Here is a 23,063-nt window from a genome sequence, read left to right on the forward strand (position 1 = left end):
GCTGGCCCGGAGTCCCGGCTGCCTGCTGAAATTCCGCACGGTAGAGGATACCTCCCAGATGCAAGGTGCCCCCACAGGCAACTGTGGTTGATTTGACAGTGCCAAGTGCCTCCTGCAAACTGACATCAGGAACCTGGCCTGGTGACTTTTGTTTCTCTTTGGAACGGCCATTGTACGTGTCCATGTCCTGTGGCCCGTAGTGGCCGGCCGCCTGCTGATATTCCGAACGGATCAGGATTCCTCCCAGAACGAAAGTACCACCACAGGCAACTGTGGCTGGTTTGACAGTGCCAAGTGCCTCCTGCAAACTGACATCAGGAACCTGGCCTGGTGACTTTTGTTTCTCTTTGGAAAGGCCATCGTTCATGTCCAGGGCCCGGTGGCCTGGAGTGGCCTGCTGCCTGCTGAAATTCTCCATGGATTAGGAAGCCTCCCAGATGAAATGTGTACCCACAGGCAACTGTGGCTGGTTTGACAGTGCCAAGTGCCTCCTGCAAACTGACATCAGGAACCTGCCCTGGTGACTTTTGTTTCTCTTTGGAAAGGCCATTGTACGTGTCCAGGGCCTGTGGCCCGGAGTGGCCGGCCGCCTGCTGAAATTCCGAACGGATCAGGATACCTCCCAGACCGATAGTACCACCACAGGCAACTGTGGCTGGTTTGACAGTGCCAAGTGCCTCCTGCAAACTGACATCAGGAACCTGGCCTGGTGACTTTTGTTTCTCTGTGGAAAAGACGTGGTTCATGTCCAGGGCCCGGTGGCTCGAGTGGGCGGATGCCTGCTGAAATTCCGAACAGATGAGGATACCTCCCAGATGCAAGGAGCCCCCACCGGCAACTGTGGCTGGTTTGACAGTGCCAAGTGCCTCCTGCAAACTGACATCAGGAACCTGGCCTGGTGACTTTTGTTTCTCTTTGGAAAGGCCATCGTTCATGTCCAGGGCCCGGTGGCCAGGAGTGGCCGGCTACCTGCTGAAATTCCTCACGGATCAGGAAGCCGCCAAGATGCAAGGTGCCCCCACAGACACCTGTGGCTGATTTGACAGTGCCAAGTGCCTCCTGCAAATTGACATCAGGAACCTGGCCCGGTGACTTTTGTTTCTCTTTGGAAAGGCCATTGTACGTGTCCAGGGCCTGTGGCCCGGAGTGGCCGGCCGCCTGCTGAAATTCTGAACGGATCAGGATACCTCCCAGACCGATAGTACCACCACAGGCAACTGTGGCTGGTTTGACAGTGCCAAGTGTCTTCTGCAAACTGACGTCAGGAACCTGTCCTGGTGACTTTTGCTGCTCTGGGGAAAGGCCATCGATCGTGTCCAGTGCCCGCTGGCCCGGAGTCCCGGCTGCCTGCTGAAATTCCGCATGGTTGAGGATACCTCCCAGATGCAAGGTGCCCCCACAGGCAACTGTGGCTGGTTTGACAGTGCCAAGTGCCTCCTGCAAACTGACGTCAGGAACCTGGCCTGGTGACTTTTGTTTCTCTTTGGAAAGGCCATCGTTCATATCCTGGACCTGTAGGCCCGGAGTGGCCAGCTGCCTGCTGAAATTCCTCACGGATCAGGATACCTCCCAGATGCAAGGTCCTCCCACAGGCAACTGTGGCTGGTTTGACAGTGCCAAGTGCCTCCTGCAAACTGACATCAGGAACCTGGCCTGGTGACTTTTGTTGCCCTGGGGAAAGGCCATCGTTCATGTCCAGTGCCTGGTGGCCCGGAGTGCCCGGCTGCCTGCTGAAATTCCTCACGGATGAGGATACCTCCCAGATGCAAGGTCCTCCCACAGGCAACTGTGGCTGGTTTGACAGTGCCAAGTGCCTCCTGCAAACTGACATCAGGAACCTGGCCTGGTGACTTTTGTTTCTCTTTGGAACGGCCATTGTACGTGTCCATGGCCTGTGGCCCGTAGTGGCCGGCCGCCTGCTGATATTCCGAATGGATCAGGATTCCTCCCAGAACGAAAGTACCACCACAGGCAACTGTGGCTGGTTTGACAGTGGCAAGTGCCTCCTGCAAACTGACATCAGGAACCTCTCCTGGTGACTTTTGTTGCTCTGGGGAAAGGCCATCGATCGTGTCCAGGGCCCGCTGGCCCGGAGTGGCCGGCTGCCTGCTGAAATTCCGAACAGATGAGGATAGCTCCCAGATGAAAGGAGCCCCCACAGGCAACAGTGGCTGGTTTGACAGTGCCAAGTGCCTCCTGCAAACTGACATCAGGAACCTGGCCTGGTGACTTTTGTTTCTCTGGGGAAAGGCCATCGTTCATGTCTAGTGCCTGGTGGCCCGGAGTGGCCGGCTGCCTGCTGAAATTTTTCACGGATCAGGATACCTCCCAGATGCAAGGTCCTCCCACAGGCAACTGTGGCTGGTTTGACAGTGCCAAGTGCCTCCTGCAAACTGACATCAGGAACCTGACCCGGTGACTTTTGTTTCTCTTTGGAAAGGCCATTGTACGTGTCCAGGGCCTGTGGCCGGGAGTGGCCGGCCACCTGCTTAAATTCCGAACGGATCAGGATACCTCCCAGACCGATAGTACCACCACAGGCAACTGTGGCTGGTTTGACAGTGCCAAGTGCCTCCTGCAAACTGACATCGGAACCTGTCCGGGTGACTTTTGTTGCCCTGGGGAAAGGCCATCGATCTTGTCCAGTGCCCGCTGGCCCGGAGTCCCGGCTGCCTGCTGAAATTCCGCACGGTTGAGGATACCTCCCAGATGCAAGGTGCCCCTACAGGCAACTGTGGCTGGTTTGACAGTGCCAAGTGCCTCCTGCAAACTGACATCAGGAACCTGGCCTGGTGAGTTTTGTTTCTCTGGGGAAAGGCCATCGTTCGTGTCCAGGGCCCGGCGGCCTGGAGTGGCCGGCTGCCTGCTGAAATTCCGCACGGATGAGGATACCTCCCAGATGCAATGTCCTCCCACAGGCAACTGTGGCTGGTTTGACAGTGCCAAGTGCCTCCTGCAAACTGACATCAGGAACCTGGCCTGGTGACTTTTGATGCCCTGGGGAAAGGCCATCGTTCATGTCCAGTGCCTGGTGGCCCGGAGTGCCCGGCTGCCTGCTGAAATTCCTCACGGATGAGGATACCTCCCAGATGCAAGGTCCTCCCACAGGCAACTGTGGCTGGTTTGACAGTGCCAAGTGCCTCCTGCAAACTGACATCAGGAACCTGGCCTGGTGACTTTTGTTTCTCTTTGGAAAGGCAATTGTACGTGTCCAGGGCCTGTGGCCGGGAGTGGCCGGCCACCTGCTGAAATTCCGAACGGATCAGGATACCTCCCAGACCGATAGTACCACCACAGGCAACTGTGGCTGGTTTGACAGTGCCAAGTGCCTCCTGCAAACTGACATCAGGAACCTGGCCTGGTGACTTTTGTTGCTCTGGGGAAAGGCCATCGATCGTGTCCAGTGCCCGCTGGCCCGGAGTCCCGGCTGCCTGCTGAAATTCCGCACGGTTGAGGATACCTCCAAGATGCAAGGTGCCCCTACAGGCAACTGTGGCTGGTTTGACACTGCCAAGTGCCTCCTGCAAACTGACATCAGGAACCAGGCCTGGTGACTTTTGTTTCTCTGGGGAAAGGCCATCGTTCGTGTCCAGGGCCCGGTGGCCTGGAGTGGCCGGCTGCCTGCTGAAATTCCGCACGGATGAGGATACCTCCCAGATGCAAGGTCCTCCCACAGGCAACTGTGGCTGGTTTGACAGTGCCAAGTGCCTCCTGCAAACTGACATCAGGAACCTGGCCTGGTGACTTTTGTTGCCCTGGGGAAAGGCCATCGTTCATGTCCAGTGCCTGGTGGCCCGGAGTGCCCGGCTGCCTGCTGAAATTTTTCACGGATCAGGATACCTCCCAGATGCAAGGTCCTCCCACAGGCAACTGTGGCTGGTTTGACAGTGCCAAGTGCCTCCTGCAAACTGACATCAGGAACCTGGCCTGGTGACTTTTGTTTCTCTGGGGAAAAGCCGTGGTTCATGTCCAGGGCCCGGTGGCTCGAGTGGGCGGATGCCTGCTGAAATTCCGAACGGATGAGGATAGCTCCCAGATGAAAGGAGCCCCCACCGGCAACTGTGGCTGGTTTGACAGTGCCAAGTGCCTCCTGCAAACTGACATCAGAAACCTGGCCTGGTGACTTTTGTTTCTCTTTGGAAAGGCCATTGTACGTGTCCAGGGCCTGTGGCCGGGAGTGGCCGGCTGCCTGCTGAAATTCCGAACGGATCAGGATACCTCCCAGACCGATAGTACCAACACAGGCAACTGTGGCTGGTTTGACAGTGCCAAGTGCCTCCTGCAAACTGACATCGGAACCTGTCCTGGTGACTTTTGTTGCTCTGGGGAAAGGCCATCGTTCATGTCCAGTGCCCGCTGGCCCGGAGTCCCGGCTGCCTGCTGAAATTCCGCACGGTTGAGGATACCTCCCAGATGCAAGGTGCCGCCACAGGCAACTGTGGTTGATTTGACAGTGCCAAGTGCCTCCTGCAAACTGACATCAGGAACCTGGCCTGGTGACTTTTGTTTCTCTTTAGAACAGCCATTGTACGTGTCCATGGCCTGTGGCCCGTAGTGGCCGGCTGCCTGCTGATATTCCGAACGGATCAGGATTCCTCCCAGAACGAAAGTACCACCACAGGCAACTGTGGCTGGTTTGACAGTGCCAAGTGCCTCCTGCAAACTGACATCAGGAACCTGCCCTGGTGACTTTTGTTTCTCTTTGGAAAGGCCATCGTTCATGTCCAGGGCCCGGTGGCCTGGTGTGGCCTGCTGCCTGCTGAAATTCCCCATGGATTAGGAAGCCTCCCAGATGAAATGTGTACCCACAGGCAACTGTGGCTGGTTGACAGTGCCAAGTGCCTCCTGCAAACTGACATCAGGAACCTGGCCTGGCGACTTTTGTTTCTCTTTGGAAAGGCCATTGTACGTGTCCAGGGCCTGTGGCCCGGAGTGGCCGGCCGCCTGCTGAAATTCCGAACGGATCAGGATACCTCCCAGACCGATAGTACCACCACAGGCAACTGTGGCTGGTTTGACAGTGCCAAGTGCCTCCTGCAAACTGACATCAGGAACCTGCCCTGGTGACTTTTGTTTCTCTTTGGAAAGGCCATCGTTCATGTCCAGGGCCCGGTGGCCTGGAGTGGCCTGCTGCCTGCTGAAATTCCCCATGGATTAGGAAGCCTCCCAGATGTAAGGAGCCCCCACCGGCAACTGTGGCTGGTTTGACAGTGCCAAGTGCCTCCTGCAAACTGACATCAGGAACCTGGCCTGGTGATTTTTGTTTCTCTTTGGAAAGGCCATCGTTCATGTCCAGGGCCCGGTGGCCCTGAGTGGCCGGCTGCCTGCTGAAATTCCTCACGGATCAGGATGCCGCCAAGATGCAAGGTGCCCCCACAGACACCTGTGGCTGATTTGACAGTGCCAAGTGCCTCCTGCAAACTGACATCAGGAACCTGACCCGGTGACTTTTGTTTCTCTTTGGAAAGGCCATTGTACGTGTCCAGGGCCTGTGGCTGGGAGTGGCCGGCCACCTGCTGAAATTCCGAACGGATCAGGATACCTCCCAGACCGATTGTACCACCACAGGCAACTGTGGCTGGTTTGACAGTGCCAAGTGCCTCCTGCAAACTGACATCAGGAACCTGGCCTGGTGACTTTTGTTGCTCTGGGGAAAGGCCATCGATCGTGTCCAGTGCCTGCTGGCCCGGAGTCCCGGCTGCCTGCTGAAATTCCGCACGGTTGAGGATACCTCCAAGATGCAAGGTGCCCCTACAGGCACCTGTGGCTGGTTTGACAGTGCCAAGTGCCTCCTGCAAACTGACATCAGGAACCTGGCCTGGTGACTTTTGTTTCTCTGGGGAAAGGCCATCGTTCATGTCCAGGGCCCGGTGGCCTGGAGTGGCCGGCTGCCTGCTGAAATTCCGCACGGATGAGGATACCTCCCAGATGCAATGTCCTCCCACAGGCAACTGTGGCTGGTTTGACAGTGCCAAGTGCCTCCTGCAAACTGACATCAGGAACCTGGCCTGGTGACTTTTGTTTCTCTGGGGAAAAGCCGTGGTTCATGTCCAGGGCCCGGTGGCTCGAGTGGGCGGATGCCTGCTGAAATTCCGAACAGATGAGGATAGCTCCCAGATGAAAGGAGCCCCCACCGGCAACTGTGGCTGGTTTGACAGTGCCAAGTGCCTCCTGCAAACTGACATCAGGAACCTGGCCTGGTGACTTTTGTTTCTCTTTGGAAACGCCATTGTACGTGTCCAGGGCCTGTGGCCGGGAGTGGCCGGCTGCCTGCTGAAATTCCGAACGGATCAGGATACCTCCCAGACCGATAGTACCAACACAGGCAACTGTGGCTGGTTTGACAGTGCCAAGTGCCTCCTGCAAACTGACATCGGAACCTGTCCTGGTGACTTTTGTTGCTCTGGGGAAAGGCCATCGATCGTGTCCAGTGCCCGCTGGCCCGGAGTCCCGGCTGCCTGCTGAAATTCCTCACGGATGAGGATACCTCCCAGATGCAAGGTCCTCCCACAGGCAACTGTGGCTGGTTTGACAGTGCCAAGTGCCTCCTGCAAACTGACATCAGGAACCTGGCCTGGTGACTTTTGTTTCTCTTTGGAAAGGCAATTGTACGTGTCCAGGGCCTGTGGCCGGGAGTGGCCGGCCACCTGCTGAAATTCCGAACGGATCAGGATACCTCCCAGACCGATAGTACCACCACAGGCAACTGTGGCTGGTTTGACAGTGCCAAGTGCCTCCTGCAAACTGACATCAGGAACCTGGCCTGGTGACTTTTGTTGCTATGGGGAAAGGCCATCGATCGTGTCCAGTGCCCGCTGGCCCGGAGTCCCGGCTGCCTGCTGAAATTCCGCACGGTTGAGGATACCTCCAAGATGCAAGGTGCCCCTACAGGCAACTGTGGCTGGTTTGACACTGCCAAGTGCCTCCTGCAAACTGACATCAGGAACCAGGCCTGGTGACTTTTGTTTCTCTGGGGAAAGGCCATCATTCGTGTCCAGGGCCCGGTGGCCTGGAGTGGCCGGCTGCCTGCTGAAATTCCGCACGGATGAGGATACCTCCCAGATGCAAGGTCCTCCCACAGGCAACTGTGGCTGGTTTGACAGTGCCAAGTGCCTCCTGCAAACTGACATCAGGAACCTGGCCTGGTGACTTTTGTTGCCCTGGGGAAAGGCCATCGTTCATGTCCAGTGCCTGGTGGCCCGGAGTGCCCGGCTGCCTGCTGAAATTTTTCACGGATCAGGATACCTCCCAGATGCAAGGTCCTCCCACAGGCAACTGTGGCTGGTTTGACAGTGCCAAGTGCCTCCTGCAAACTGACATCAGGAACCTGGCCTGGTGACTTTTGTTTCTCTGGGGAAAAGCCGTGGTTCATGTCCAGGGCCCGGTGGCTCGAGTGGGCGGATGCCTGCTGAAATTCCGAACGGATGAGGATAGCTCCCAGATGAAAGGAGCCCCCACCGGCAACTGTGGCTGGTTTGACAGTGCCAAGTGCCTCCTGCAAACTGACATCAGGAACCTGGCCTGGTGACTTTTGTTTCTCTTTGGAAAGGCCATTGTACGTGTCCAGGGCCTGTGGCCGGGAGTGGCCGGCTGCCTGCTGAAATTCCGAACGGATCAGGATACCTCCCAGACCGATAGTACCAACACAGGCAACTGTGGCTGGTTTGACAGTGCCAAGTGCCTCCTGCAAACTGACATCGGAACCTGTCCTGGTGACTTTTGTTGCTCTGGGGAAAGGCCATCGTTCATGTCCAGTGCCCGCTGGCCCGGAGTCCCGGCTGCCTGCTGAAATTCCGCACGGTTGAGGATACCTCCCAGATGCAAGGTGCCGCCACAGGCAACTGTGGTTGATTTGACAGTGCCAAGTGCCTCCTGCAAACTGACATCAGGAACCTGGCCTGGTGACTTTTGTTTCTCTTTAGAACAGCCATTGTACGTGTCCATGTCCTGTGGCCCGTAGTGGCCGGCCGCCTGCTGATATTCCGAACGGATCAGGATTCCTCCCAGAACGAAAGTACCACCACAGGCAACTGTGGCTGGTTTGACAGTGCCAAGTGCCTCCTGCAAACTGACATCAGGAACCTGCCCTGGTGACTTTTGTTTCTCTTTGGAAAGGCCATCGTTCATGTCCAGGGCCCGGTGGCCTGGTGTGGCCTGCTGCCTGCTGAAATTCCCCATGGATTAGGAAGCCTCCCAGATGAAATGTGTACCCACAGGCAACTGTGGCTGGTTGACAGTGCCAAGTGCCTCCTGCAAACTGACATCAGGAACCTGCCCTGGTGACTTTTGTTTCTCTTTGGAAAGGCCATTGTACGTGTCCAGGGCCTGTGGCCCGGAGTGGCCGGCCGCCTGCTGAAATTCCGAACGGATCAGGATACCTCCCAGACCGATAGTACCACCACAGGCAACTGTGGCTGGTTTGACAGTGCCAAGTGCCTCCTGCAAACTGACATCAGGAACCTGCCCTGGTGACTTTTGTTTCTCTTTGGAAAGGCCATCGTTCATGTCCAGGGCCCGGTGGCCTGGAGTGGCCTGCTGCCTGCTGAAATTCCCCATGGATTAGGAAGCCTCCCAGATGTAAGGAGCCCCCACCGGCAACTGTGGCTGGTTTGACAGTGCCAAGTGCCTCCTGCAAACTGACATCAGGAACCTGGCCTGGTGATTTTTGTTTCTCTTTGGAAAGGCCATCGTTCATGTCCAGGGCCCGGTGGCCCTGAGTGGCCGGCTGCCTGCTGAAATTCCTCACGGATCAGGATGCCGCCAAGATGCAAGGTGCCCCCACAGACACCTGTGGCTGATTTGACAGTGCCAAGTGCCTCCTGCAAACTGACATCAGGAACCTGACCCGGTGACTTTTGTTTCTCTTTGGAAAGGCCATTGTACGTGTCCAGGGCCTGTGGCTGGGAGTGGCCGGCCACCTGCTGAAATTCCGAACGGATCAGGATACCTCCCAGACCGATTGTACCACCACAGGCAACTGTGGCTGGTTTGACAGTGCCAAGTGCCTCCTGCAAACTGACATCAGGAACCTGGCCTGGTGACTTTTGTTGCTCTGGGGAAAGGCCATCGATCGTGTCCAGTGCCTGCTGGCCCGGAGTCCCGGCTGCCTGCTGAAATTCCGCACGGTTGAGGATACCTCCAAGATGCAAGGTGCCCCTACAGGCACCTGTGGCTGGTTTGACAGTGCCAAGTGCCTCCTGCAAACTGACATCAGGAACCTGGCCTGGTGACTTTTGTTTCTCTGGGGAAAGGCCATCGTTCATGTCCAGGGCCCGGTGGCCTGGAGTGGCCGGCTGCCTGCTGAAATTCCGCACGGATGAGGATACCTCCCAGATGCAATGTCCTCCCACAGGCAACTGTGGCTGGTTTGACAGTGCCAAGTGCCTCCTGCAAACTGACATCAGGAACCTGGCCTGGTGACTTTTGTTTCTCTGGGGAAAAGCCGTGGTTCATGTCCAGGGCCCGGTGGCTCGAGTGGGCGGATGCCTGCTGAAATTCCGAACAGATGAGGATAGCTCCCAGATGAAAGGAGCCCCCACCGGCAACTGTGGCTGGTTTGACAGTGCCAAGTGCCTCCTGCAAACTGACATCAGGAACCTGGCCTGGTGACTTTTGTTTCTCTTTGGAAACGCCATTGTACGTGTCCAGGGCCTGTGGCCGGGAGTGGCCGGCTGCCTGCTGAAATTCCGAACGGATCAGGATACCTCCCAGACCGATAGTACCAACACAGGCAACTGTGGCTGGTTTGACAGTGCCAAGTGCCTCCTGCAAACTGACATCGGAACCTGTCCTGGTGACTTTTGTTGCTCTGGGGAAAGGCCATCGATCGTGTCCAGTGCCCGCTGGCCCGGAGTCCCGGCTGCCTGCTGAAATTCCGCACGGTAGAGGATACCTCCCAGATGCAAGGTGCCCCCACAGGCAACTGTGGTTGATTTGACAGTGCCAAGTGCCTCCTGCAAACTGACATCAGGAACCTGGCCTGGTGACTTTTGTTTCTCTTTGGAACGGCCATTGTACGTGTCCATGTCCTGTGGCCCGTAGTGGCCGGCCGCCTGCTGATATTCCGAACGGATCAGGATTCCTCCCAGAACGAAAGTACCACCACAGGCAACTGTGGCTGGTTTGACAGTGCCAAGTGCCTCCTGCAAACTGACGTCAGGAACCTGGCCTGGTGACTTTTGTTTCTCTTTGGAAAGGCCATCGTTCATGTCCAGGGCCCGGTGGCCTGGAGTGGCCTGCTGCCTGCTGAAATTCTCCATGGATTAGGAAACCTCCCAGATGAAATGTGTACCCACAGGCAACTGTGGCTGGTTTGACAGTGCCAAGTGCCTCCTGCAAACTGACATCAGGAACCTGCCCTGGTGACTTTTGTTTCTCTTTGGAAAGGCCATTGTACGTGTCCAGGGCCTGTGGCCCGGAGTGGCCGGCCGCCTGCTGAAATTCCGAACGGATCAGGATACCTCCCAGACCGATAGTACCACCACAGGCAACTGTGGCTGGTTTGACAGTGCCAAGTGCCTCCTGCAAACTGACATCAGGAACCTGGCCTGGTGACTTTTGTTTCTCTTTGGAACGGCCATCGTTCATGTCCAGGGCCCGGTGGCCTGGAGTGGCCTGCTGCCTGCTGAAATTCCCCATGGATTAGGAAGCCTCCCAGATGTAAGGAGCCCCCACCGGCAACTGTGGCTGGTTTGACAGTGCCAAGTGCCTCCTGCAAACTGACATCAGGAACCTGGCCTGGTGATTTTTGTTTCTCTTTGGAAAGGCCATCGTTCATGTCCAGGGCCCGGTGGCCCTGAGTGGCCGGCTGCCTGCTGAAATTCCTCACGGATCAGGATGCCGCCAAGATGCAAGGTGCCCCCACAGACACCTGTGGCTGATTTGACAGTGCCAAGTGCCTCCTGCAAACTGACATCAGGAACCTGACCCGGTGACTTTTGTTTCTCTTTGGAAAGGCCATTGTACGTGTCCAGGGCCTGTGGCTGGGAGTGGCCGGCCACCTGCTGAAATTCCGAACGGATCAGGATACCTCCCAGACCGATTGTACCACCACAGGCAACTGTGGCTGGTTTGACAGTGCCAAGTGCCTCCTGCAAACTGACATCAGGAACCTGGCCTGGTGACTTTTGTTGCTCTGGGGAAAGGCCATCGATCGTGTCCAGTGCCTGCTGGCCCGGAGTCCCGGCTGCCTGCTGAAATTCCGCACGGTTGAGGATACCTCCAAGATGCAAGGTGCCCCTACAGGCACCTGTGGCTGGTTTGACAGTGCCAAGTGCCTCCTGCAAACTGACATCAGGAACCTGGCCTGGTGACTTTTGTTTCTCTGGGGAAAGGCCATCGTTCATGTCCAGGGCCCGGTGGCCTGGAGTGGCCGGCTGCCTGCTGAAATTCCGCACGGATGAGGATACCTCCCAGATGCAAGGTCCTCCCACAGGCAACTGTGGCTGGTTTGACAGTGCCAAGTGCCTCCTGCAAACTGACATCAGGAACCTGGCCTGGTGACTTTTGTTGCTCTGGGGAAAGGCCATCGTTCATGTCCAGTGCCTGGTGGCCCGGAGTGCCCGGCTGCCTGCTGAAATTCCTCACGGATGAGGATACCTCCCAGATGCAAGGTCCTCCAACAGGCAACTGTGGCTGGTTTGACAGTGCCAAGTGCCTCCTGCAAACTGACATCAGGAACCTGGCCTGGAGACTTTTGTTTCTCTTTGGAAAGGCAATTGTACGTGTCCAGGGCCTGTGGCCGGGAGTGGCCGGCCACCTGCTGAAATTCCGAACGGATCAGGATACCTCCCAGACCGATAGTACCACCACAGGCAACTGTGGCTGGTTTGACAGTGCCAAGTGCCTCCTGCAAACTGACATCAGGAACCTGGCCTGGCGACTTTTGTTGCTCTTTGGAAACGCCATTGTACGTGTCCAGGGCCTGTGGCCGGGAGTGGCCAGCTGCCTGCTGAAATTCCGAACGGATCAGGATACCTCCCAGACCGATAGTACCAACACAGGCAACTGTGGCTGGTTTGACAGTGCCAAGTGCCTCCTGCAAACTGACATCGGAACCAGTCCTGGTGACTTTTGTTGCTCTGGGGAAAGGCCATCGATCGTGTCCAGTGCCCGCTGGCCCGGAGTCCCGGCTGCCTGCTGTAATTCCGCACGGTAGAGGATACCTCCCAGATGCAAGGTGCCCCCACAGGCAACTGTGGTTGATTTGACAGTGCCAAGTGCCTCCTGCAAACTGACATCAGGAACCTGGCCTGGTGACTTTTGTTTCTCTTTGGAACGGCCATTGTACGTGTCCATGTCCTGTGGCCCGTAGTGGCCGGCCGCCTGCTGATATTCCGAACGGATCAGGATTCCTCCCAGAACGAAAGTACCACCACAGGCAACTGTGGCTGGTTTGACAGTGCCAAGTGCCTCCTGCAAACTGACATCAGGAACCTGGCCTGGTGATTTTTGTTTCTCTTTGGAAAGGCCATCGTTCATGTCCAGGGCCCGGTGGCCCTGAGTGGCCGGCTGCCTGCTGAAATTCCTCACGGATCAGGATGCCGCCAAGATGCAAGGTGCCCCCACAGACACCTGTGGCTGATTTGACAGTGCCAAGTGCCTCCTGCAAACTGACATCAGGAACCTGACCCGGTGACTTTTGTTTCTCTTTGGAAAGGCCATTGTACGTGTCCAGGGCCTGTGGCTGGGAGTGGCCGGCCACCTGCTGAAATTCCGAACGGATCAGGATACCTCCCAGACCGATTGTACCACCACAGGCAACTGTGGCTGGTTTGACAGTGCCAAGTGCCTCCTGCAAACTGACATCAGGAACCTGGCCTGGTGACTTTTGTTGCTCTGGGGAAAGGCCATCGATCGTGTCCAGTGCCTGCTGGCCCGGAGTCCCGGCTGCCTGCTGAAATTCCGCACGGTTGAGGATACCTCCAAGATGCAAGGTGCCCCTACAGGCACCTGTGGCTGGTTTGACAGTGCCAAGTGCCTCCTGCAAACTGACATCAGGAACCTGGCCTGGTGACTTTTGTTTCTCTGGGGAAAGGCCATCGTTCATGTCCAGGGCCCGGTGGCCTGGAGTGGCCGGCTGCCTGCTGAAATTCCGCACGGATGAGGATACCTCCCAGATGCAAGGTCCTCCCACAGGCAACTGTGGCTGGTTTGACAGTGCCAAGTGCCTCCTGCAAACTGACATCAGGAACCTGGCCTGGTGACTTTTGTTTCTCTGGGGAAAAGCCGTGGTTCATGTCCAGGGCCCGGTGGCTCGAGTGGGCGGATGCCTGCTGAAATTCCGAACAGATGAGGATAGCTCCCAGATGAAAGGAGCCCCCACCGGCAACTGTGGCTGGTTTGACAGTGCCAAGTGCCTCCTGCAAACTGACATCAGGAACCTGGCCTGGTGACTTTTGTTTCTCTTTGGAAACGCCATTGTACGTGTCCAGGGCCTGTGGCCGGGAGTGGCCGGCTGCCTGCTGAAATTCCGAACGGATCAGGATACCTCCCAGACCGATAGTACCAACACAGGCAACTGTGGCTGGTTTGACAGTGCCAAGTGCCTCCTGCAAACTGACATCGGAACCTGTCCTGGTGACTTTTGTTGCTCTGGGGAAAGGCCATCGATCGTGTCCAGTGCCCGCTGGCCCGGAGTCCCGGCTGCCTGCTGAAATTCCGCACGGTAGAGGATACCTCCCAGATGCAAGGTGCCCCCACAGGCAACTGTGGTTGATTTGACAGTGCCAAGTGCCTCCTGCAAACTGACATCAGGAACCTGGCCTGGTGACTTTTGTTTCTCTTTGGAACGGCCATTGTACGTGTCCATGTCCTGTGGCCCGTAGTGGCCGGCCGCCTGCTGATATTCCGAACGGATCAGGATTCCTCCCAGAACGAAAGTACCACCACAGGCAACTGTGGCTGGTTTGACAGTGCCAAGTGCCTCCTGCAAACTGACGTCAGGAACCTGGCCTGGTGACTTTTGTTTCTCTTTGGAAAGGCCATCGTTCATGTCCAGGGCCCGGTGGCCTGGAGTGGCCTGCTGCCTGCTGAAATTCTCCATGGATTAGGAAACCTCCCAGATGAAATGTGTACCCGCAGGCAACTGTGGCTGGTTTGACAGTGCCAAGTGCCTCCTGCAAACTGACATCAGGAACCTGCCCTGGTGACTTTTGTTTCTCTTTGGAAAGGCCATTGTACGTGTCCAGGGCCCGCTGGCCCGGAGTGGCCGGCCGCCTGCTGAAATTCCGAACGGATCAGGATACCTCCCAGAACGAAAGTACCACCACAGGCAACTGTGGCTGGTTTGACAGTGCCAAGTGCCTCCTGCAAACTGACATCAGGAACCTGGCCTGGTGACTTTTGTTTCTCTTTGGAACGGCCATCGTTCATGTCCAGGGCCCGGTGGCCTGGAGTGGCCTGCTGCCTGCTGAAATTCCCCATGGATTAGGAAGCCTCCCAGATGTAAGGAGCCCCCACCGGCAACTGTGGCTGGTTTGACAGTGCCAAGTGCCTCCTGCAAACTGACATCAGGAACCTGGCCTGGTGATTTTTGTTTCTCTTTGGAAAGGCCATCGTTCATGTCCAGGGCCCGGTGGCCCTGAGTGGCCGGCTGCCTGCTGAAATTCCTCACGGATCAGGATGCCGCCAAGATGCAAGGTGCCCCCACAGACACCTGTGGCTGATTTGACAGTGCCAAGTGCCTCCTGCAAACTGACATCAGGAACCTGGCCGGGTGACTTTTGTTTCTCTTTGGAAAGGCCATTGTACGTGTCCAGGGCCTGTGGCTGGGAGTGGCCGGCCACCTGCTGAAATTCCGAACGGATCAGGATACCTCCCAGACCGATTGTACCACCACAGGCAACTGTGGCTGGTTTGACAGTGCCAAGTGCCTCCTGCAAACTGACATCAGGAACCTGGCCTGGTGACTTTTGTTGCTCTGGGGAAAGGCCATCGATCGTGTCCAGTGCCTGCTGGCCCGGAGTCCCGGCTGCCTGCTGAAATTCCGCACGGTTGAGGATACCTCCAAGATGCAAGGTGCCCCTACAGGCACCTGTGGCTGGTTTGACAGTGCCAAGTGCCTCCTGCAAACTGACATCAGGAACCTGGCCTGGTGACTTTTGTTTCTCTGGGGAAAGGCCATCGTTCATGTCCAGGGCCCGGTGGCCTGGAGTGGCCGGCTGCCTGCTGAAATTCCGCACGGATGAGGATACCTCCCAGATGCAAGGTCCTCCCACAGGCAACTGTGGCTGGTTTGACAGTGCCAAGTGCCTCCTGCAAACTGACATCAGGAACCTGGCCTGGTGACTTTTGTTGCTCTGGGGAAAGGCCATCGTTCATGTCTAGTGCCTGGTGGCCCGGAGTGCCCGGCTGCCTGCTGAAATTCCTCACGGATGAGGATACCTCCCAGATGCAAGGTCCTCCCACAGGCAACTGTGGCTGGTTTGACAGTGCCAAGTGCCTCCTGCAAACTGACATCAGGAACCTGGCCTGGTGACTTTTGTTTCTCTTTGGAAAGGCAATTGTACGTGTCCAGGGCCTGTGGCCGGGAGTGGCCGGCCACCTGCTGAAATTCCGAACGGATCAGGATACCTCCCAGACCGATAGTACCACCACAGGCAACTGTGGCTGGTTTGACAGTGCCAAGTGCCTCCTGCAAACTGACATCAGGAACCTGGCCTGGTGACTTTTGTTGCTCTGGGGAAAGGCCATCGATCGTGTCCAGTGCCTGCTGGCCCGGAGTCCCGGCTGCCTGCTGAAATTCCGCACGGTTGAGGATACCTCCAAGATGCAAGGTGCCCCTACAGGCACCTGTGGCTGGTTTGACAGTGCCAAGTGCCTCCTGCAAACTGACATCAGGAACCTGGCCTGGTGACTTTTGTTTCTCTGGGGAAAGGCCATCGTTCATGTCCAGGGCCCGGTGGCCTGGAGTGGCCGGCTGCCTGCTGAAATTCCGCACGGATGAGGATACCTCCCAGATGCAAGGTCCTCCCACAGGCAACTGTGGCTGGTTTGACAGTGCCAAGTGCCTCCTGCAAACTGACATCAGGAACCTGGCCTGGTGACTTTTGTTGCTCTGGGGAAAGGCCATCGTTCATGTCCAGTGCCTGGTGGCCCGGAGTGCCCGGCTGCCTGCTGAAATTCCTCACGGATGAGGATACCTCCCAGATGCAAGGTCCTCCCACAGGCAACTGTGGCTGGTTTGACAGTGCCAAGTGCCTCCTGCAAACTGACATCAGGAACCTGGCCTGGAGACTTTTGTTTCTCTTTGGAAAGGCAATTGTACGTGTCCAGGGCCTGTGGCCGGGAGTGGCCGGCCACCTGCTGAAATTCCGAACGGATCAGGATACCTCCCAGACCGATAGTACCACCACAGGCAACTGTGGCTGGTTTGACAGTGCCAAGTGCCTCCTGCAAACTGACATCAGGAACCTGGCCTGGCGACTTTTGTTGCTCTTTGGAAACGCCATTGTACGTGTCCAGGGCCTGTGGCCGGGAGTGGCCAGCTGCCTGCTGAAATTCCGAACGGATCAGGATACCTCCCAGACCGATAGTACCAACACAGGCAACTGTGGCTGGTTTGACAGTGCCAAGTGCCTCCTGCAAACTGACATCGGAACCAGTCCTGGTGACTTTTGTTGCTCTGGGGAAAGGCCATCGATCGTGTCCAGTGCCCGCTGGCCCGGAGTCCCCGCTGCCTGCTGTAATTCCGCACGGTAGAGGATACCTCCCAGATGCAAGGTGCCCCCACAGGCAACTGTGGTTGATTTGACAGTGCCAAGTGCCTCCTGCAAACTGACATCAGGAACCTGGCCTGGTGACTTTTGTTTCTCTTTGGAACGGCCATTGTACGTGTCCATGTCCTGTGGCCCGTAGTGGCCGGCCGCCTGCTGATATTCCGAACGGATCAGGATTCCTCCCAGAACGAAAGTACCACCACAGGCAACTGTGGCTGGTTTGACAGTGCCAAGTGCCTCCTGCAAACTGACATCAGGAACCTGGCCTGGTGATTTTTGTTTCTCTTTGGAAAGGCCATCGTTCATGTCCAGGGCCCAGTGGCCCTGAGTGGCCGGCTGCCTGCTGAAATTCCTCACGGATCAGGATGCCGCCAAGATGCAAGGTGCCCCCACAGACACCTGTGGCTGATTTGACAGTGCCAAGTGCCTCCTGCAAACTGACATCAGGAACCTGACCCGGTGACTTTTGTTTCTCTTTGGAAAGGCCATTGTACGTGTCCAGGGCCTGTGGCTGGGAGTGGCCGGCCACCTGCTGAAATTCCGAACGGATCAGGATACCTCCCAGACCGATTGTACCACCACAGGCAACTGTGGCTGGTTTGACAGTGCCAAGTGCCTCCTGCAAACTGACATCAGGAACCTGGCCTGGTGACTTTTGTTGCTCTGGGGAAAGGCCATCGATCGTGTCCAGTGCCTGCTGGCCCGGAGTCCCGGCTGCCTGCTGAAATTCCGCACGGTTGAGGATACCTCCAAGATGCAAGGTGCCCCTACAGGCACCTGTGGCTGGTTTGACAGTGCCAAGTGCCTCCTGCAAACTGACATCAGGAACCTGGCCTGGTGACTTTTGTTTCTCTGGGGAAAGGCCATCGTTCATGTCCAGGGCCCGGTGGCCTGGAGTGGCCGGCTGCCTGCTGAAATTCCGCACGGATGAGGATACCTCCCAGATGCAAGGTCCTCCCACAGGCAACTGTGGCTGGTTTGACAGTGCCAAGTGCCTCCTGCAAACTGACATCAGGAACCTGGCCTGGTGACTTTTGTTTCTCTGGGGAAAAGCCGTGGTTCATGTCCAGGGCCCGGTGGCTCGAGTGGGCGGATGCCTGCTGAAATTCCGAACAGATGAGGATAGCTCCCAGATGAAAGGAGCCCCCACCGGCAACTGTGGCTGGTTTGACAGTGCCAAGTGCCTCCTGCAAACTGACATCAGGAACCTGGCCTGGTGACTTTTGTTTCTCTTTGGAAACGCCATTGTACGTGTCCAGGGCCTGTGGCCGGGAGTGGCCGGCTGCCTGCTGAAATTCCGAACGGATCAGGATACCTCCCAGACCGATAGTACCAACACAGGCAACTGTGGCTGGTTTGACAGTGCCAAGTGCCTCCTGCAAACTGACATCGGAACCTGTCCTGGTGACTTTTGTTGCTCTGGGGAAAGGCCATCGATCGTGTCCAGTGCCCGATGGCCCGGAGTCCCGGCTGCCTGCTGAAATTCCGCACGGTAGAGGATACCTCCCAGATGCAAGGTGCCCCCACAGGCAACTGTGGTTGATTTGACAGTGCCAAGTGCCTCCTGCAAACTGACATCAGGAACCTGGCCTGGTGACTTTTGTTTCTCTTTGGAACGGCCATTGTACGTGTCCATGTCCTGTGGCCCGTAGTGGCCGGCCGCCTGCTGATATTCCGAACGGATCAGGATTCCTCCCAGAACGAAAGTACCACCACAGGCAACTGTGGCTGGTTTGACAGTGCCAAGTGCCTCCTGCAAACTGACGTCAGGAACCTGGCCTGGTGACTTTTGTTTCTCTTTGGAAAGGCCATCGTTCATGTCCAGGGCCCGGTGGCCTGGAGTGGCCTGCTGCCTGCTGAAATTCTCCATGGATTAGGAAACCTCCCAGATGAAATGTGTACCCACAGGCAACTGTGGCTGGTTTGACAGTGCCAAGTGCCTCCTGCAAACTGACATCAGGAACCTGCCCTGGTGACTTTTGTTTCTCTTTGGAAAGGCCATTGTACGTGTCCAGGGCCCGCTGGCCCGGAGTGGCCGGCCGCCTGCTGAAATTCCGAACGGATCAGGATACCTCCCAGACCGATAGTACCACCACAGGCAACTGTGGCTGGTTTGACAGTGCCAAGTGCCTCCTGCAAACTGACATCAGGAACCTGGCCTGGTGACTTTTGTTTCTCTTTGGAACGGCCATCGTTCATGTCCAGGGCCCGGTGGCCTGGAGTGGCCTGCTGCCTGCTGAAATTCCCCATGGATTAGGAAGCCTCCCAGATGTAAGGAGCCCCCACCGGCAACTGTGGCTGGTTTGACAGTGCCAAGTGCCTCCTGCAAACTGACATCAGGAACCTGGCCTGGTGATTTTTGTTTCTCTTTGGAAAGGCCATCGTTCATGTCCAGGGCCCGGTGGCCCTGAGTGGCCGGCTGCCTGCTGAAATTCCTCACGGATCAGGATGCCGCCAAGATGCAAGGTGCCCCCACAGACACCTGTGGCTGATTTGACAGTGCCAAGTGCCTCCTGCAAACTGACATCAGGAACCTGGCCGGGTGACTTTTGTTTCTCTTTGGAAAGGCCATTGTACGTGTCCAGGGCCTGTGGCTGGGAGTGGCCGGCCACCTGCTGAAATTCCGAACGGATCAGGATACCTCCCAGACCGATTGTACCACCACAGGCAACTGTGGCTGGTTTGACAGTGCCAAGTGCCTCCTGCAAACTGACATCAGGAACCTGGCCTGGTGACTTTTGTTGCTCTGGGGAAAGGCCATCGATCGTGTCCAGTGCCTGCTGGCCCGGAGTCCCGGCTGCCTGCTGAAATTCCGCACGGTTGAGGATACCTCCAAGATGCAAGGTGCCCCTACAGGCACCTGTGGCTGGTTTGACAGTGCCAAGTGCCTCCTGCAAACTGACATCAGGAACCTGGCCTGGTGACTTTTGTTTCTCTGGGGAAAGGCCATCGTTCATGTCCAGGGCCCGGTGGCCTGGAGTGGCCGGCTGCCTGCTGAAATTCCGCACGGATGAGGATACCTCCCAGATGCAAGGTCCTCCCACAGGCAACTGTGGCTGGTTTGACAGTGCCAAGTGCCTCCTGCAAACTGACATCAGGAACCTGGCCTGGTGACTTTTGTTGCTCTGGGGAAAGGCCATCGTTCATGTCCAGTGCCTGGTGGCCCGGAGTGCCCGGCTGCCTGCTGAAATTCCTCACGGATGAGGATACCTCCCAGATGCAAGGTCCTCCCACAGGCAACTGTGGCTGGTTTGACAGTGCCAAGTGCCTCCTGCAAACTGACATCAGGAACCTGGCCTGGTGACTTTTGTTTCTCTTTGGAAAGGCAATTGTACGTGTCCAGGGCCTGTGGCCGGGAGTGGCCGGCCACCTGCTGAAATTCCGAACGGATCAGGATACCTCCCAGACCGATAGTACCACCACAGGCAACTGTGGCTGGTTTGACAGTGCCAAGTGCCTCCTGCAAACTGACATCAGGAACCTGGCCTGACGACTTTTGTTGCTCTTTGGAAACGCCATTGTACGTGTCCAGGGCCTGTGGCCGGGAGTGGCCAGCTGCCTGCTGAAATTCCGAACGGATCAGGATACCTCCCAGACCGATAGTACCAACACAGGCAACTGTGGCTGGTTTGACAGTGCCAAGTGCCTCCTGCAAACTGACATCGGAACCTGTCCTGGTGACTTTTGTTGCTCTGGGGAAAGGCCATCGATCGTGTCCAGTGCCCGCTGGCCCGGAGTCCCGGCTGCCTGCTGAAATTCCGCACGGTAGAGGATACCTCCCAGATGCAAGGTGCCCCCACAGGCAACTGTGGTTGATTTGACAGTGCCAAGTGCCTCCTGCAAACTGACATCAGGAACCTGGCCTGGTGACTTTTGTTTCTCTTTGGAACGGCCATTGTACGTGTCCATGTCCTGTGGCCCGTAGTGGCCGGCCGCCTGCTGATATTCCGAACGGATCAGGATTCCTCCCAGAACGAAAGTACCACCACAGGCAACTGTGGCTGGTTTGACAGTGCCAAGTGCCTCCTGCAAACTGACATCAGGAACCTGGCCTGGTGATTTTTGTTTCTCTTTGGAAAGGCCATCGTTCATGTCCAGGGCCCGGTGGCCCTGAGTGGCCGGCTGCCTGCTGAAATTCCTCACGGATCAGGATGCCGCCAAGATGCAAGGTGCCCCCACAGACACCTGTGGCTGATTTGACAGTGCCAAGTGCCTCCTGCAAACTGACATCAGGAACCTGACCCGGTGACTTTTGTTTCTCTTTGGAAAGGCCATTGTACGTGTCCAGGGCCTGTGGCTGGGAGTGGCCAGCCGCCTGCTGAAATTCCGAACGGATCAGGATACCTCCCAGACCGATTGTACCACCACAGGCAACTGTGGCTGGTTTGACAGTGCCAAGTGCCTCCTGCAAACTGACATCAGGAACCTGGCCTGGTGACTTTTGTTGCTCTGGGGAAAGGCCATCGATCGTGTCCAGTGCCTGCTGGCCCGGAGTCCCGGCTGCCTGCTGAAATTCCGCACGGTTGAGGATACCTCCAAGATGCAAGGTGCCCCTACAGGCACCTGTGGCTGGTTTGACAGTGCCAAGTGCCTCCTGCAAACTGACATCAGGAACCTGGCCTGGTGACTTTTGTTTCTCTGGGGAAAGGCCATCGTTCATGTCCAGGGCCCGGTGGCCTGGAGTGGCCGGCTGCCTGCTGAAATTCCGCACGGATGAGGATACCTCCCAGATGCAAGGTCCTCCCACAGGCAACTGTGGCTGGTTTGACAGTGCCAAGTGCCTCCTGCAAACTGACATCAGGAACCTGGCCTGGTGACTTTTGTTTCTCTGGGGAAAAGCCGTGGTTCATGTCCAGGGCCCGGTGGCTCGAGTGGGCGGATGCCTGCTGAAATTCCGAACAGATGAGGATAGCTCCCAGATGAAAGGAGCCCCCACCGGCAACTGTGGCTGGTTTGACAGTGCCAAGTGCCTCCTGCAAACTGACATCAGGAACCTGGCCTGGTGACTTTTGTTTCTCTTTGGAAACGCCATTGTACGTGTCCAGGGCCTGTGGCCGGGAGTGGCCGGCTGCCTGCTGAAATTCCGAACGGATCAGGATACCTCCCAGACCGATAGTACCAACACAGGCAACTGTGGCTGGTTTGACAGTGCCAAGTGCCTCCTGCAAACTGACATCGGAACCTGTCCTGGTGACTTTTGTTGCTCTGGGGAAAGGCCATCGATCGTGTCCAGTGCCCGCTGGCCCGGAGTCCCGGCTGCCTGCTGAAATTCCGCACGGTAGAGGATACCTCCCAGATGCAAGGTGCCCCCACAGGCAACTGTGGTTGATTTGACAGTGCCAAGTGCCTCCTGCAAACTGACATCAGGAACCTGGCCTGGTGACTTTTGTTTCTCTTTGGAACGGCCATTGTACGTGTCCATGTCCTGTGGCCCGTAGTGGCCGGCCGCCTGCTGATATTCCGAACGGATCAGGATTCCTCCCAGAACGAAAGTACCACCACAGGCAACTGTGGCTGGTTTGACAGTGCCAAGTGCCTCCTGCAAACTGACGTCAGGAACCTGGCCTGGTGACTTTTGTTTCTCTTTGGAAAGGCCATCGTTCATGTCCAGGGCCCGGTGGCCTGGAGTGGCCTGCTGCCTGCTGAAATTCTCCATGGATTAGGAGACCTCCCAGATGAAATGTGTACCCACAGGCAACTGTGGCTGGTTTGACAGTGCCAAGTGCCTCCTGCAAACTGACATCAGGAACCTGCCCTGGTGACTTTTGTTTCTCTTTGGAAAGGCCATTGTACGTGTCCAGGGCCTGTGGCCCGGAGTGGCCGGCCGCCTGCTGAAATTCCGAACGGATCAGGATACCTCCCAGACCGATAGTACCACCACAGGCAACTGTGGCTGGTTTGACAGTGCCAAGTGCCTCCTGCAAACTGACATCAGGAACCTGGCCTGGTGACCTTTGTTTCTCTTTGGAACGGCCATCGTTCATGTCCAGGGCCCGGTGGCCTGGAGTGGCCTGCTGCCTGCTGAAATTCCCCATGGATTAGGAAGCCTCCCAGATGTAAGGAGCCCCCACAGGCAACTGTGGCTGGTTTGACAGTGCCAAGTGCCTCCTGCAAACTGACATCAGGAACCTGGCCTGGTGATTTTTGTTTCTCTTTGGAAAGGCCATCGTTCATGTCCAGGGCCCGGTGGCCCTGAGTGGCCGGCTGCCTGCTGAAATTCCTCACGGATCAGGATGCCGCCAAGATGCAAGGTGCCCCCACAGACACCTGTGGCTGATTTGACAGTGCCAAGTGCCTCCTGCAAACTGACATCAGGAACCTGGCCGGGTGACTTTTGTTTCTCTT

This window comes from Passer domesticus, chromosome 7, assembly GCF_036417665.1.
Source record: "Passer domesticus isolate bPasDom1 chromosome 7, bPasDom1.hap1, whole genome shotgun sequence".
NCBI classification, from domain to species: Eukaryota; Metazoa; Chordata; class Aves; order Passeriformes; family Passeridae; genus Passer; species Passer domesticus.